The sequence below is a fragment of the Salmo trutta genome, chromosome 24 (assembly GCF_901001165.1).
Source record: "Salmo trutta chromosome 24, fSalTru1.1, whole genome shotgun sequence".
NCBI lineage: Eukaryota > Metazoa > Chordata > Actinopteri > Salmoniformes > Salmonidae > Salmo > Salmo trutta.
Genome location: NC_042980.1, coordinates 18,212,902 through 18,228,182, shown reverse-complemented (window position 1 = coordinate 18,228,182; position 15,281 = coordinate 18,212,902). Strand labels below are relative to the sequence as shown.

General features: G+C 42.4%; 1 long non-coding RNA gene across 2 annotated transcripts in view; it reads right to left on the bottom strand.

Annotated features, from left to right (window-relative positions):
• Nucleotides 1-11,511: 11,511 nt before the first annotated feature.
• The window catches only part of LOC115160845 (uncharacterized), a 69,979-nt gene continuing 66,209 nt past the window's right edge, over nt 11,512-15,281 (bottom strand). For both annotated transcript variants that reach the window (XR_003869128.1, XR_003869127.1), the window contains exons 4-5: nt 12,054-12,304; nt 11,512-11,895 (exon numbers count right to left, since the gene is read on the bottom strand). This is a non-coding gene — a long non-coding RNA (uncharacterized LOC115160845). The remainder of the gene's footprint in view (nt 11,896-12,053; nt 12,305-15,281) is intronic.

The following is a 15,281-nucleotide window of genomic DNA, read 5'->3' as shown; positions in this document are numbered from 1 at the left end:
TGCAGAATGCACAGTGAGGGCAGTGTGTGTGTGTGTGTGTGTGTGTGTGTGTGTGTGTGTGTGTGTGTGTGTGTGTGTGTGTATGTGTGTGTGTGTGTGTGTGTGTGTGTGTGGGACAGATAGAGTTTGCATATGCTTTCTCAGGGGCCCAGATAAAGCGAGAGACATTCTGAGGAGTTCATGCAGCCGGTAACAGGAAACTACGAGTGGAAGAAATAAATAAATAAATAACTAAATAACTAAAGAAAGAAAGAAAGAAAGAAAGAAAGAAAGAAAGAAAGAAAGAAAGAAAGAAAGAAAGAAAGAAAGAAAGAAAGAGGGAGGGAGGGAGGGAGGGAGGGAGGGAGGGAGGGAGGGAGGGAGGGAGGGAGGGAGAAAAAGACTGGTCGAATGATTCCAGAAGGGAGGCAGAGTGTGTGTCATTTTTTACAAGGTAATTATCACTAATGATAGTGAGGGCGGGAGGGGTGCGAGTTGAATATAACTCACTGGTCATTCGAGAAAGTGACAGGGGAAGGGAGCCAATCAGAGCTCTCCAAACACTCATCAGGCTCAGCGAACTCTTGGTTGTTATGTAAACACCGGCTTGTTCCTTCCCTTGGTTCTAGTGATAAAGTAAAGGGGTGAGCCATTAGGCTGTGTCATGTCGCTGGTCTTTGTCTGTTTCCCTCAGAACAGTGCGGAGCAACACTACAGACACCTTAAGTGCTGTTAAGCCATCGGAGTGGGAGCAGACATGGGATAACGTAATTTAGAATGAAAAACTGTTGAGGGGGAGACATTTTGTTTCAGATAATGGGTCTGTAAATGCAGGACATTAATCCACATAAACATTAGTCAGATTCCTGTCCAACACCGGATGTAGCACTACGTTCTGTGGGAGAGGGGTTGTGGCCTGGGGTAAAAAAAACCACCACAACCAGTTTATCTCTTTTAGCGAGAGGGGATGGTTGGGAAGATCCAAGCAGTCAAATTCATCATGTAACTGTTGTTCATACCCTCAACAGCATTTGTTGTAATTGCAGCAGCTATGAAGGGTACACAGTACTGTACAAATATGTACAGATTTAGGATCATCATTTGAGCCAGTTTGCTAAAGCAGGACAAATATTCTGCAGCAACAGGAAATGTGTAGTATTTTCTGGATTGTAATTAATATTATTTTTTTTGTAGGGGTTGATACATTTTACATTAGGGCAAATAAAGTTTGACATTTTAAAGTGGAAATTACAAACTTTAGAAGCCTTTTTATACTTGGAATGCACTACAAGTTTGCATTTCCTGCTGTGCAGGAAAATTCTCATAAAAAAATTAAGATCAAATTAAGATCCTACATCTGTACTGTAGATTCCTGTAAAGTTCATACTAATTTTGTTTTAATCTAATGGTAATAATGCATAATAATCACAAACAAACAACATACACATTGCTAACTCTTAATGCCAAGCTTTAGTTAAGCCATTATGTACTATGAATTGACTTCATCAGTTTTCTTTGGCTCAAAGAGGAAAACTTTGTGAACATGTATATGAGACAAAGAATTAGTTGGAAGTGGCGGTCCTCTTTGTATGAAACGCTGGGGGTCAAACAGTCAGAATGTAATTGGTACAAAGTGGCGGCCTGTCTACCATTAGCCACTTGAACCCTCAACGTTGTCTGTCAGTAGGGGGTCCTACAGGGGTGGGTAAATCTGCAAGTGTGTGTGTGAAGGGGTTGGAAAGGAAAGGATCCCACTTCATCCTCTTTTCCTACCAAATACCGACGTACACCTGAGACCCTGTTGTTTTTGCAGTGAAAAGCATGAGGTTTCTGCCCAAATGTGAGTGAAAGTTGATGGAGGAAGTGTTCCATATGCTATTTCCTGTAAAACAAATCTGTAATGTTTGGTGATATAGACTTCCCTTATTCTCAAACAAATTTGAGGAACATAGGCCTACATCTGTTCTAAAGAACACAATTCATCCAAAGAATGTTTAAAAGCCAGTGCGTTAGAGGATAACTTTGTGAAAAAGTAATGTGGACATAGCTAATACCCTTAACAAATTCAATAAATATGTTAACCGAGAACGTTTCTCATCAACTGAGAGTTAAGTGGCGCCGTTACTTTCTGGGCGAAAGACTCACAGATGTTTTTTTTGAAATTAGATATTTTTTCTCTAATCTAAGACACTGTATCATTGTGCATTAATCAAATTGTGTGAGAGAGAATGGGCTTGAGAAGGGTTGTGACACAGGTAATGCTTTCATATCGCATGAGAAACCACAGGACTTGACTGGAGGGGCCCTCCTTCCAAAGTATGCCAGAGAAAGCTATCAGAGACAGGAAAGGAGAGTTTACTAAATCTCCTGCAAATGGTCCAAGTTAAAGGGACATTTCAAAATATTCCTAATCTCCTGCACCATCCCAACATCAACATATGTGAAAATGACACGTTTCTATGTTTTGTAATAAAAAAAATAAAGGAATGACATCATCAACCAATTGGTTGACAATTGGTAGGCAATTAGTAGGCAATGCCTACTCATAATTGGTTAAAATCACATGATGCACACTGATGATGTGATTGGAAACACCTACTGCCTCTATGTTTTCCTCAAAACATAGAACGCGCCATTGTCACATATGTTGATGTTAGGGTGGTGCTTAAGATGAAGAATATGAAGTGAAATGTCCCTTTAAGCAAGAAGGTTAAACTAATGTGATGGTATTTGTGTCATGTTGATACTGTTGGGGCTATTATGGTGCAACCTCCTCACTTTATGCATTTACGCAGATTTAAAGCTACTGTATTAGGGGTGGGTGGTATCCAGAACTATCCATACTGTTCCTATACGGTATTACCGGCAATACACATAAGGGGCACTATTTTCAAAAAAAATTAAATGTAATTTTACCCCCTTTTTCACCCCAATTTTGTGATATTCAATTGTGTTTCAATTACGATCTTGTCTCGGGAGAGGCGAAAGTCAAGTCATGCGTCCTCCGAAACATGACCCACCATGCCGCACTTCTTAACACCCACTCGCTTAACCCGGAAGCCAGCTGCACCAATGTAACAGTGGAAACACAGTTCAACTGACGACCAGAGTCAGATTGCAGGTGCCCTGCCCACCACAAGGAGTCGCTAGAGCGTGATGAGCTAAGTAAAGCCCCCCTAGCCCAAACCCTCCCCTAACCCGGATGATGCTGGGCCAATTGAGTGCCACCCTATGGGACCGAACCCCAGGATTGACTGATGCCGCAACACTGTGATGCAGTGCCTTAGACCACTGCACCACTCAGGAGACAAGAGACATTATTTCTTTCCAAACATAAAAAATAATAATTTGCATCTTTGTAATTTATTTGAGATAGCTAAACTAAAAATCAGCTAGCATGAGGCAAGGCAGAAGCAGTGTCACTCTCCATCAGCATAAATAAAAAATATTGACGTGAAAACGACATCACCACTTTGTGCAAGCCAAAGAACTGAGCCAGCTTGTTATACAGTTGGCTGGGTTTTCCGTGCATCGGCAGGACAGAACAGCTACGTCTGGTAAGATGAGGGGTGGGGGTGGGTATCATTTTGTCAATAACAGCTGGTGCGCGATGTCTAATATTAAGGTAGTCTTGAGGTATTGCTCGCCTGAGGTAGAGTACTTCATGATAAGCTGTAGACCACACTATCTACCAAAAGAGTTCTCATCTATATTTTTTGTAGCCGTCTATTTACCACCACAAAACGATGCTGGCACTAGGACCACACTCAACAAGCTGTATAAGGTCATAAGCAAACAAGAAAATACCCATCCAGAAGTGGCGCTCCTAGTGGCTGGGCACTTTAATGCAGGCAAACTTAAATCCATTTTACCTCATTTCTACCAGCATGTCACATGTGAAACCAGAAGGAAAAATAAATCTAGACCACCCTTACTCCATACACAAAGACACATAAAAAGCTCTCCCTCGTCCTCCATTTGGCAAATCTGACCATAATTCTATTCTCCTGATTCCTGCTTAAAAGCAAAAACTAAAGCACGAAGTACCAGTGATTCACTAGATACGGAAGTGGTCAGACTTTTTTATTTAAATTTTTTTATTTCACTTTAATTAACCAGGTAGGCCAGTAGAGAACAAGTTCTCGACCAGGCCAAGATAAAGCAAAGCAGTGCGACACAAACAACACAGAGTTACACATGGGATAAGCAAATGTACAGTCAGTAACACAATAGAAAAATCTATGTACAGTGTGTGCAAATGTAGTAAGATTAGGGAGGTAAGGCAATAAATAGGCCATAGTGGCGAAATAATTACAATTTAGCAATTAAACACTGGAGTGATAGATGTGCAGAAGATGAATGTGCAAGTAGAGATACTGGGGTGCAAAGGAATAAAAATAAATAACAATATGGGGATGAGGTAGTTGGGTGGGCTATTTACAGATGAGCTGTGTACAGGTGCAATGATCGGTAAGCCGCTCTGACAGCTGATGCTTAAAGTTAGTGATGGAGATATAAGACTCCAGCTTCAGTGATTTTTGCAATTCGTTCCAGTTATTGGCAGCAGAGAACTGGAAGGAAAGGCGACAAAAAGAGTTGGCTTTGGGGATGACCAGTGAAATATACCTGCTGGAGCGTGTGTTATGGGTGGGTGCTGCTATAGTGACCAGTGAGCTGAGATAAGGCGGGGCTTTACTGAGAAAAGACTTATAGATGACCTGGAGCCAGTGGGTTTGGCAACGAATATGAAGCGAGGGCCAGCCAACGAGAGCATACAGGTCGCAGTGGTGGGTAGTATATGGGGCATTGGTGACAAAACGGATGGCACTGTGATAGACTACATCCAATTTGCTGAGTAGAGTGTTGGAGGCTATTTTGTAAATGACATCGCCGAAGTCAAGGATTGGTAGGATAGTCAGTTTTACAAGGGTATGTTTGGCAGCATGAGTGAAGGCTGCTTTGTTGCGAAATAGGAAGACGATTCTAGATTTAATTTTGGATTGGAGATGCTTAATGTGAGTCTGGAAGGAGAGTTTACAGTCTAACCAGACACCTAGGTATTTGTAGTTGTCCACATATTCTAAGTCAGAACCGTCCAGAGTAGTGATGCTAGACGGGCGGGCAGGTGCGGAAAGCGATCTGTTGAAGAGCATACATTTAGTTTTACTTGCATTTAAGAGCAGTTGGAGGCCATGAAGGAGTGTTGTATGGCATTGAAGCTCGTCTGGAGGTTTATTAACACAGTGTCCAAAGAAGGGCCAGAAGTATACAGAATGGTGTTGTCTGCATAGTGGTGGAACAAAGAATCACCAGCAGCAAGAGTGACATCATTGATGTATACAGAGAAAAGAGTCGGTCCGAGAATTGAACCCTGTGGCACCCCCATAGAGACTGCCAGAGGTCTGGACAACAGGCCCTCCAATTTGACACACTGAACTCTATCTGAGAAGTAGTTGGTGAACCAGGCGACGCAGTCATTTGAGAAACCAAGGTTGTTGAGCCTGCCGATGAGAATATGGTGATTGACAGAGTCGAAAGCCTTGGCCAGGTCGATGAAGACGGCTGCACTGTATTGTCTTTTGTCAATGGCGGTTATGATATCATTTAGGACCTTGAGCATGGCTGAGGTGCACCCATGACCAGCTCAGAAACCAGATTGCATTGTGGAGAAGGTATGGTGGGATTCGAAATGGTTGGTGATCTGTTTGTTAACTTGACTTTCGAAGACTTTAGAAAGACAGGGTAGGATAGATATAGCTCTGTAACAGTTTGGGTCTAGAGTGTCTCCCCCTTTGAAGAGGGGGATGACCACGGCAGCTTTCCAATCTTTAGGGATCTCAGACGATATGAAAGAGAGGTTGAACAGGCTAGTTATAGGGGTTGCAACAATTGCGGCGGATCATTTTAGAAAGAGAGGGTCCAGATTGTCTAGCCCAGCTGATTTGTAGTGGTCCAGATTTTGCAGCTCTTTCAGAACATAAGCTATCTGGATTTGGGTGAAGGAGAAATGGGGGAAGCTTGGCCAAGTTGCTGTGGGGGATGCAGAGCTGTTGACCGGGGTAGGGGTAGCCAGGTGGAAAGCATAGCAAGCCGTAGAAAAATGCTTATTGAAATTCTCGATTATCGTAGATTTATCGGTGATGACAGTGTTTCCTGGCCTCAGTGCTGTGGGCAGCTGGGAGGAGGTGCTCTTATTCTCCATGGACTTTACAGTGTCCAAGAACTTTTTGGAGATTGTGCTAACAGGATGCAAATGTCTTTTTGAAAAATCTAGCCTTTGCTTTCCTAACTGCCTGTCTATATTGGTTATTAACTTCCCTGAAAAGTCGCTTATTTAAGATGGTAAGGAAATAACTTTTAAAGAATAACCAGGCATCCTCTACTGATGGAATGATGTCAATATCCTTCCAGGATACCCGGGCCAGGTCGATTAGAAAGGCCTACTCGCTTAAGTTTTTTAGGGAGCATTTGACAGTGGTCGTTTGACAGCGGACCCATTACGGATGCAGGCAATGAGGCAGTGATCGCTGAGATCCTGGTTGAAGACAGCAGAGGTGTATTTAGAGGGCAGGTTGGTCAGGATGATATCTATGAGGGTGTCCGTGTTTACGGATTTAGGGTTGGAACTGGTAGGTTCCTTGATAATGTGTGAGATTGAGGCCATATAGCTTAGATTTGTTGGACGGCCGGGGTGTTAAGCATATCCCTGTTTAGGTCACATAACAGTACAAACTCTGAAGATAAATGGGGGAAATTAATTCACATATGGTGTCCAGGGCACAGCTGGGGGCTGAGGGGGGTCTATAACAAGTGGCAACAGTGAGAGACTTTTTTCTGGAAAGGTGGATTTTTAAAAGCAGAAGCTCGAACTGTTTGGGCACAGACCTGGATAACTCTGCAGGTTGTCTCTGCAGTAGATTGCAACTCCACCCCCTTTGGCAGTTCTATCTTTGGCGGAAAGTGTTGTAGTTGGGGATGTAAATTTCAGAATTTTTGGTGGCCTTCCTAAGCCAGGATTCAGACACGGCTAGGGCAATAGGGTTGGCGGAGTGTGCTAAAGCAGTGAATAAAATAAACTTAGGGAGGCTTCTGATGTTAACATGCATGAAACCAAGGCTTTTACGGTTACAGAAGTCAACAAATGATAGCGTCTGGGGAATCGGAGTAGATCTGGCGGGCTACAGGGCCTGGGTTAACCTCTACATCACCAGATGAACAGAGGAGGAGTAGGAAAAGGGTATGGCTAAAGGCTATAAGAACTGGTCGTCTAGTGCGTTGGGGACAGAGAAGAAAAGGAGTAGATTTCTGGGCGTGGTAGAATAGATTCAGGGCATAATGTACAGACAATGGTATGGTATGATGTGAGTACAGTGGAGGTAAACCTAGGCATTGAGTGACGGTGAGAGAGGTTTAGTCTCTGGAGGCACCAGTTAAGCCAGGTGAGGTCTCCGCATGTGTGTGGGGTGGGTCAAAGGAGCTATCTAAGGCATTTTGAGCGGGACTGAGGGCTCTACTGTGAAATAAAACAGTAAGAACTAGCCAAGGCAGCAGTAGACAAGGCATATTGACATTAGAGAGAGGCATAAAGCAAACACAGGTGTTGATCAGGAGAGCTAAGACAACAACGGGTAAATGGCAATGAATGGGCAGAGCAGTTTAGGTAGGTACATTCAGGACCTGAGTTCGAGGCTGGGGCCGACAGGTTAACAAAATGAGGTACTGTGTTATTGAAACAGTCCAGGGGGCATCAGCTGTGTAGCCGAGTGATCATAGGGTCAAAAGAGCAGCAATAGGTGAGTCAGGGTGCCTTTCGGTATCACTACTACGCTAGGCGAGCAGGGGACACAGCGTTCAGAAAAGCTAGCTGGCCGGGGCTAGTAGATGGCAACATCGTAACAGAATAGCCTGTTGAGACCCCCTCAGACAGTTACGTCGGTAGACCAGTTGTGATGGATAGGCGGGGCTCCGTGTCAGCAGTAAAAGGGTCCAGGCCAAATGGCAAAATAGGTATTGTAGCCCAAGAATTGGCTGAAGGACCTCTTCGGCTAGCCGGGAGATGGGCCTAGCTCGATGCTCGCTCCAGGCTAACTGGTGCTTGCTTCGGGACAGAGATGTTAGCCAGGAGTAGCCACTCGGATAGCAGCTAGCTAGCTGCGATGATCTGGTGTAAAGGTTCAGAGCTTGCAGTAGGAATCCGGAGATGTGGTAAGGAAAAAGCAGTCCGATATGCTCTGAGTTGATATCACACTGTGCAGACTGGCAGGAATTGACCGATGAAGACCGCTAGCATCAATGAAGACCGCTAGCAGTGGCTAACTGACTACTCGCTAGTAGCTAGTTAGCCAGCTAGCTTCTGATCGGGGTTCCGGTTCTAAAGTGTAAAAAATAGCAGATCCATACCACATTGGGTGAGGCGGGTTGCAGGAGAGTATGTTCAGTCCGTAGATGGAAATTGAGATTAAAAATACTAAATATATACGAAGAAAACGATATATACATGGGACAGGACAGGACGGGACGAATAAACATCCGACTGCTACGCCATCTTGGAGCTAGATAACGCGGATGCTACGCTACAGGACTGTTTTGCTAGCACAGGCTGGAATATGTTCTTGGATTCATCCAATGACATTGAGGAGTATACCACCTCAGTCACCGGAATCATCAATAAGTGCATTGACGACGTCGTCCCCACAGTGACCGTATGTACATATCCCAACCAGAAGCCATGGATTACAGGCAACATCTGCATTTAGCTAAAGGCTAGAGCTGCCGCTTTCAAGGAGCGGGACAGTAATCCGGATGCTTATAAGGCGCTACAGAGGGTAGTGCGTATTGTCCAGTACATCACTGGGGCAAGCTTCCTGCCATCCAGGACCTATATTCTAGGCTGTGTCAGAAGAAGGCCCAAAAATGTGTCAAAGACTCCAGTCACCCAAGTCATAAACTGTTCTCTCTGCAAATCACACGGCAAGCGGTCCCCGAGCACCAAGTCTACCTCCAAAAGGCTTCATAACAGCTTCACCCCCATGCCATAAGACTGCTGAACAATTAATAAAATAGCCACCCGGACTATTTACATTGACCCGCACCCCCTTGTTTTTACACTGCTGCTACTCGCTGTTTATTATCAATACAGTCACTACAAATTACCTCAACTAACCTGTACCCCCGCACATTGACTCAGTACCGGTACCCCCTCTTTATAGCCTCGTTATTGTTATTTTAATGTTTTACATATTATTTTATTTTTTACTTTAGTTTATTTAGTAAATATTTTCTTATGTTTATTTCTTGAACTGCTTTGTTCGTCTTCCCTGTGGCTCAGTTGGTAGAGCATGGTGTTTGCAATGCCAGCATGGTGTGTGCAATGCCAGGGTTGTGGGTTCAATTCCCCTGGGGGGCCAGTACAAAAAAAATATATAAAAAAAATGCATGAAATGTACAAATTGTATGTATACTGTAAGTCGCTCTGGATAAGAGCGTCTGCTAAATGACTAAAATGTAAACTGTTAAGGGCTTGTGAGTAAGCATTTCACTGTAAGGTCTACACTTGTTATATTTGACGTGTGTAACAAATTTGATTTGATTTGAATCTGTCAAGGCTCACGTAGAATTGTGAGATTATGAGCAGCAGTAGTTCCTGGTTTTGGATTTTCTTAATTTATTATTTGGAAAAATCAGGATAAGGTGAAGGCAGTGCTTAACCTTTTCATGTGTGGAATTCCAAATATCTCCAACAGTTGCCCCAGCATGAGTTTTTTATGCTTGTGTTGTCAGATCGCACTCACTGTTTCAAAATGTGATTGTTAAGCAACAGGACAGTTAACCCACACTGCCCTCAAACCAAGGCACGCTGCCTGCTAATTATCTGTAGGCTATTTTTCAACTTGTGAATTTCAAATTATTTTCTAAAAAGTGTTATTTTCTAACAAAAATATGAATTGTGGTGTGTTAATTCACATAGAAGTAGCCCATTTCACTGTTTATGACAATTTACGTTTGAGGCATTACTGAGCCGGACAAACTTCTGTCTTCGACAAGAGCTGAAGCACTTCCCCAGTGTTTCCCCAGATCAAGTATGCAGACATTTGCACATCTCCAGTCGGAACAGAACTTCAGAATTTGCACAAACAAATTTCCCTCATACTCATTTTCTGGCTGGTGCCCGCATTGCCTTCATTGTTGTTTTCCTTAATAATAATAACTTTGGACGTGTGTGTTACTATCAAAGTAAGTGCCTCACTATGTTATAATTTTAGTTTCTGTATATTGTGTTGTCGTTTCTACTGTAGCACACCGTGTGTATGTACGGAGCATATCTAGAGTATTTACTGTTTTATTCACATTTTCAAGTGCTGGTGACAAATCATGCATTCCGATTCTTGCATAGATTGTAATGGACACATATGATGCGTGTCAACTACTTTTTTGAGGTTTGTACTGATTATGATGAGCTAATGCTAAGCTAATTGTCAGCTATGTGTGGCGCCATGTTTGTTGACATCATACAATGCATTCTGGTTATCACGTAAATGTCTGTCAGACCAAAGATGTTATAACAAAACGAAGTGAAGGGATGGTTCTCTCGTCTGTCGAGTAAACTTTCGAAAGTGAATGATGGTAGACAATACACCCCCTTCAACATGCATACTGCAAACAGACCCAACTCATCTTGTAACCGCTTTACTTTGGTTGACGAGAAAAAACAAACATGGCGGTGCACGCAAACTACCCATCATCGGATTACTTTAGATTTTTTTAAAGTGTTTCACTCAATTACTTTGATCACTGGTTAGCTCACCCGTGATCAATGTTCTCGCTAAGCTGTTTGCATGCACACAGAACAATTATCAACCTGCACAGAGAAGCACGAGATTGAACTAAACTCAACTTTCTAGAGTTTTCCCGCTTTGTTAACACTATTGAGAATTTGTTCTTAACTGACTTGCCTAGTTAAATAAAGGTTAAATAAAATTAAATAAAATGAAGGTGCTACGGAGACAGAATGGTCCAAGGACCTCCAGAGACCTCCAGAGCCAACTACAGTACCTGCAATTAATCTCCACTCATAATAGTATCCTTGATGCACTCTGTAAATCTCCTTCACTATGGCGGTCTGCCTGTGTGATCATATAGAATATTATCCAGGGCCACTGGTTGGATTGGATTGAATGTACTCACTCAAACTCATGCTCTCTCCCTCCTCCCTGTAAAAGTCTTCCAGACTTTTATAAAAATGAACATGTGTCCATCCCCCTATCCCCAGTTGAGTCTTCTGGGTTATGGAACTCTAGAGCAGCACATCAAAATACCTGCCACCCTGTTTTCAGCTATCCGCAGACAGTTCCCTGAGGAAGGATGTAACTATCTAACTAACCCTTTCAATGGCACATTTTGGGGATGGCCAAATGCAAGAAAGTTTTGTATAAACATGTCATTTTACTTTTTCAGTTTGTTGATTACAAGACAATAACTTTTTCATAGCATGTTTGGCATGTTGGTCTTCACTTTTTTATGACATTTTTTGTATTTCTGTGGTAATTTCAACGTCGAGACAGCACTTACAGCTTATGATTCAAAAGGTCTAAAATCAGTGCAAGGGTGAAAACATTTTTATTCATGTTTATCAGACACATCACAAAGGCGTGTGAACTAAAATATGTATCCCATTCAAGATTGAAGGATGGTTCAAATAGACAAAGTAAATATAAGTCAGTGCTTTCGCCAGTAGTCGTTCATATAAATTTGAGTGGTTACATTCAATACATGTTGACAGAATGGCTGTGAGAGAGACTGTTGCTTTGCTCCCTGGTAAGGCACTTGCTTCCAGTTGCACTGAAGGCCCCAATATTCAATCAAGCAGCTTGAAGAACATTTGTCCTCATCCAGGCCCATGTCACAGCATGCAGTGGCCTGATAGGGAGATGACAATAAATGCATTATGTACCTTTCATCAGCAAAGCTGTGTTAGCATTTACTGCACATGTTGCTGAACAATTCAACCTATTTGTAAGTGTCATTGATTTATGGAAATTCACTTATACTCAGTTCATAAGCATTGACTGTAATACCTCTAGGGTCCTGTGGTGAAACGACTGCTGTGCAAGGAATTGGGCAACAGCTTTCTTCCAAGGCCCGTATTCACAAAGCTGCTTCAGAGTAGGAATAGCGATCTAGGACTAGCTCCCCCTTGTCATTGTAATCATATTCATTGTGATCTATAAGGCTAAACTGATCCTAAATCAGTACTGCTACTCTGAGATCAGCACTGCTATGGGCCCTGGTCTGTCAGCTGCTTTCTGTCATCCAACTCCCTTTCCACCTGAAATGCAACAACAACAAAAACATGAATAAGAATAAGCCTAGTCAGTCAGTAATTTAGCTAACTAACGAAACTAACTAATGTGCACAAATTATATCAAAACAACACAGCCTATTTGCAGTAAAATCAGGAGAGGCATTTAGCTATATTTAACTTTTTCAGTCTCCAATGCATCAATAAACAGGCAGGGAAACAAAGTTGTTTGACAAAAAGTGTTCAGTAGTCAGTAACTAGTCTTTAAAATATTGCTAGCAATTATATAGCTAGTTGTTCTTTTCTAGAAACATAGCTACAGTCCACTTAGCTAGCTAGCTATGTTGAACTCAACTCAGCTAGTTAGTTAGCTGCAATAGCAATGGCTAGACAGGAGTTCATCTGAAATGTAGACAACAGTGTACACTTTGTCCCCTGCCAGTCCTATCAACCGATGAACACGGTTGTTTGAATAAGTTTTCTCCATACATCGCTTGATATACTAAACTTTTGCCACAGCCAGTTGGCAAGCATTCAAAATGTCCCCTTTGTCAGTCAACATTTTTGAAGCACAACTGTTGCAGTGGATTAAATGATAGGATGGAATGGACACTGCTAAGTTTCAAAATAGCTGTGTTGAAAACATCCTCAGTCACTTCTTCCATGTTTACTGCTTTGTGTGTGTGTCCACACTGATCATAAACACAGGTGAAATTAGCGGAAGGGAGGGATTTGGATGAGAGTTTCCTTTTGCGAGGGAGGAGACTTTGCTTCCTTCCTTCTCACAACAGAAATCACAATTGTTAATATCATTCCCCCCAGAGGTTAAACGGGAAGTGACAACTTGCACAAAAATTTTACTTCTGGGTAACCGACAGTAGGCTTGAATAACCTAAACATGTGTTTTACGGTTGGGATGGACTGCACAGCCAAAAGTGAGTGATCAAGTTTCTAAGCTGTTGATCATTTTGAACGTGACAACTTTCAAGCAACCTAAAGACCGAAAGCTAGCTAGTTAGCTAACTATTTTCCAATTAGGTATTCGTTTCATAATCCATCTATCTAAGGTTTCAAGCTAGCTTTATTTAGCCTGCATTATACTTTTTGCATTGTTTGTCGATCTGTAATGTTAGCTAGCTAGCTATGCCGTTCCAACCTTCCTAGCTGCCCATCCAACCAGCTGGCAATGGGCAGCTAGCTAGATAAATGTTTATAGTACAGAAGAGATATTCTTCAAGTCAAAGTTGTACATTTTCAGTGCTGTAGTAAAGGATCTATTATACAGCCTGTTAAGATGACATGAATACGATTTTAACCCCAAAATATAGCATGTTAATATCAAGCAAAACACCTTTTTTGAATGTTCTGAAGCCTTCTTTACCATTTGTGGTTGTTGCTAAGCTAACCAATAGGCCTCACGTCATTGATGACACAACCCGGTTTTCCTCCATGGTAGTGAAGTGTAACTTGATCAGCTATCTTGCCCTGCTCGAAGCTTCCATTTGCTCTGTGTGCTCTTTGTATACAAACACCATGTGACTGGCTCAATCAGCTACTTTGGGGAATGGCTTCACAATGAAAAAATAATGCAACAGGCAAAATGAAGAAAGTGATTTACTTTATCTATTAAGTTAGTGCACAAGTTGACTGGAAGTATTTATTTAAAAATAACAAATATTCAAATTTATGAAAAACCAGCAAAACATTGTCTTGACAGTATTGAAAATCATACTGTGGGTATTTCGAAATACCCGGTATATATGGTACATCGCCCAAGCCTATATTTTACCACTCAAAACCTTAAAAGGTACTGTAAGCCTGTTTAGAAGGTAATTATGTTTTTGTTTCCACATTCCCTAACCATAACCCACATTACACATTACATTTGCCAGGATAATGTATAGAGATTCACAACTATAAGACCACACACACACTAACTGAGGTCAAATGAGTGGGTTTAAGACAGGGGGTAAATGGTAAATCCAAAAGGGAATATTAAAGCCTATTAAGAGAGAGTGAAACATTTGTATCTATCATATTGCAAATAGAGAAAACAATAGTAAACACCCGGCACATCTGTTACAAGCTTATCTGAGGGTTCAGTAGAGAGAAGGGCAGGCGTATTACAGAGCACTTAACCTGCGCTCTCACTGTTTTTAATGCATCACCGTTGCCTAACGTAGTAAAGCCTAATGTCGGTGGGCTTAATAACCAAGGTCCTTAATTTATAGGTCTCTTAACACATCATCTATCTATTGTCATGTTTTTAAACACAAGCCCTGCTTAGAGTAGTGTTTGTGAAGGGTTGGTTGAGCTATTGTGGAGTGTGCACAGAGTTACTGTATGTATGTGAGCTCACCTCATTAAGGTTGGTTGTTTGGCATAGCCATAGACATGGGAGACATACGAGAACAGCACAGTACCAGGAGGATAAAAAGAGCTCCGATGAGCTGAGGGGAATTAGGCTTTATCCCTATCCTCACTTCTACATTACATTTATAAACCCCCGGAATGATCCATTTCTGCCCAAAGCTCCCCATTCGCAGAGCCCGTATCAACGCTCCCTGTCGGCATTAAAAACGGCCTGCTCTAATTCATCTCTTTAATTAATTACCACGCATGCCAGGGAGTGTTTGTCCAAACCAGGAGCGCCGCTAGAGCTACTAGAGGGAGGAAGAGAGTGAGCGAGAGCGAGATATGAGAGGTGGCGATGATGTTTCATCATAGCCTGCAGGGGTTATTGAGCCAACGCTCTGATACCTGAGTATATTTGGCCGGCTTCCTAAGCACTCAAACAGACAGAGGATTTTCATTTTGGTGTGTAAGAGGCTTTTTTTTCTCGCCACCATCTAATGCGGGACTTAAAAGGTAAGCACAATCTGCCAGCGTTCACCTATGTGGCGTGATGCTGCGTGCCCACAATGAAAACAAGTGCCCTGGGTAAACAAAGAGGAGGCTCATGGGACGCCTGAGAGGCATGCAGCAAGTTGTACAGGAAACGGGA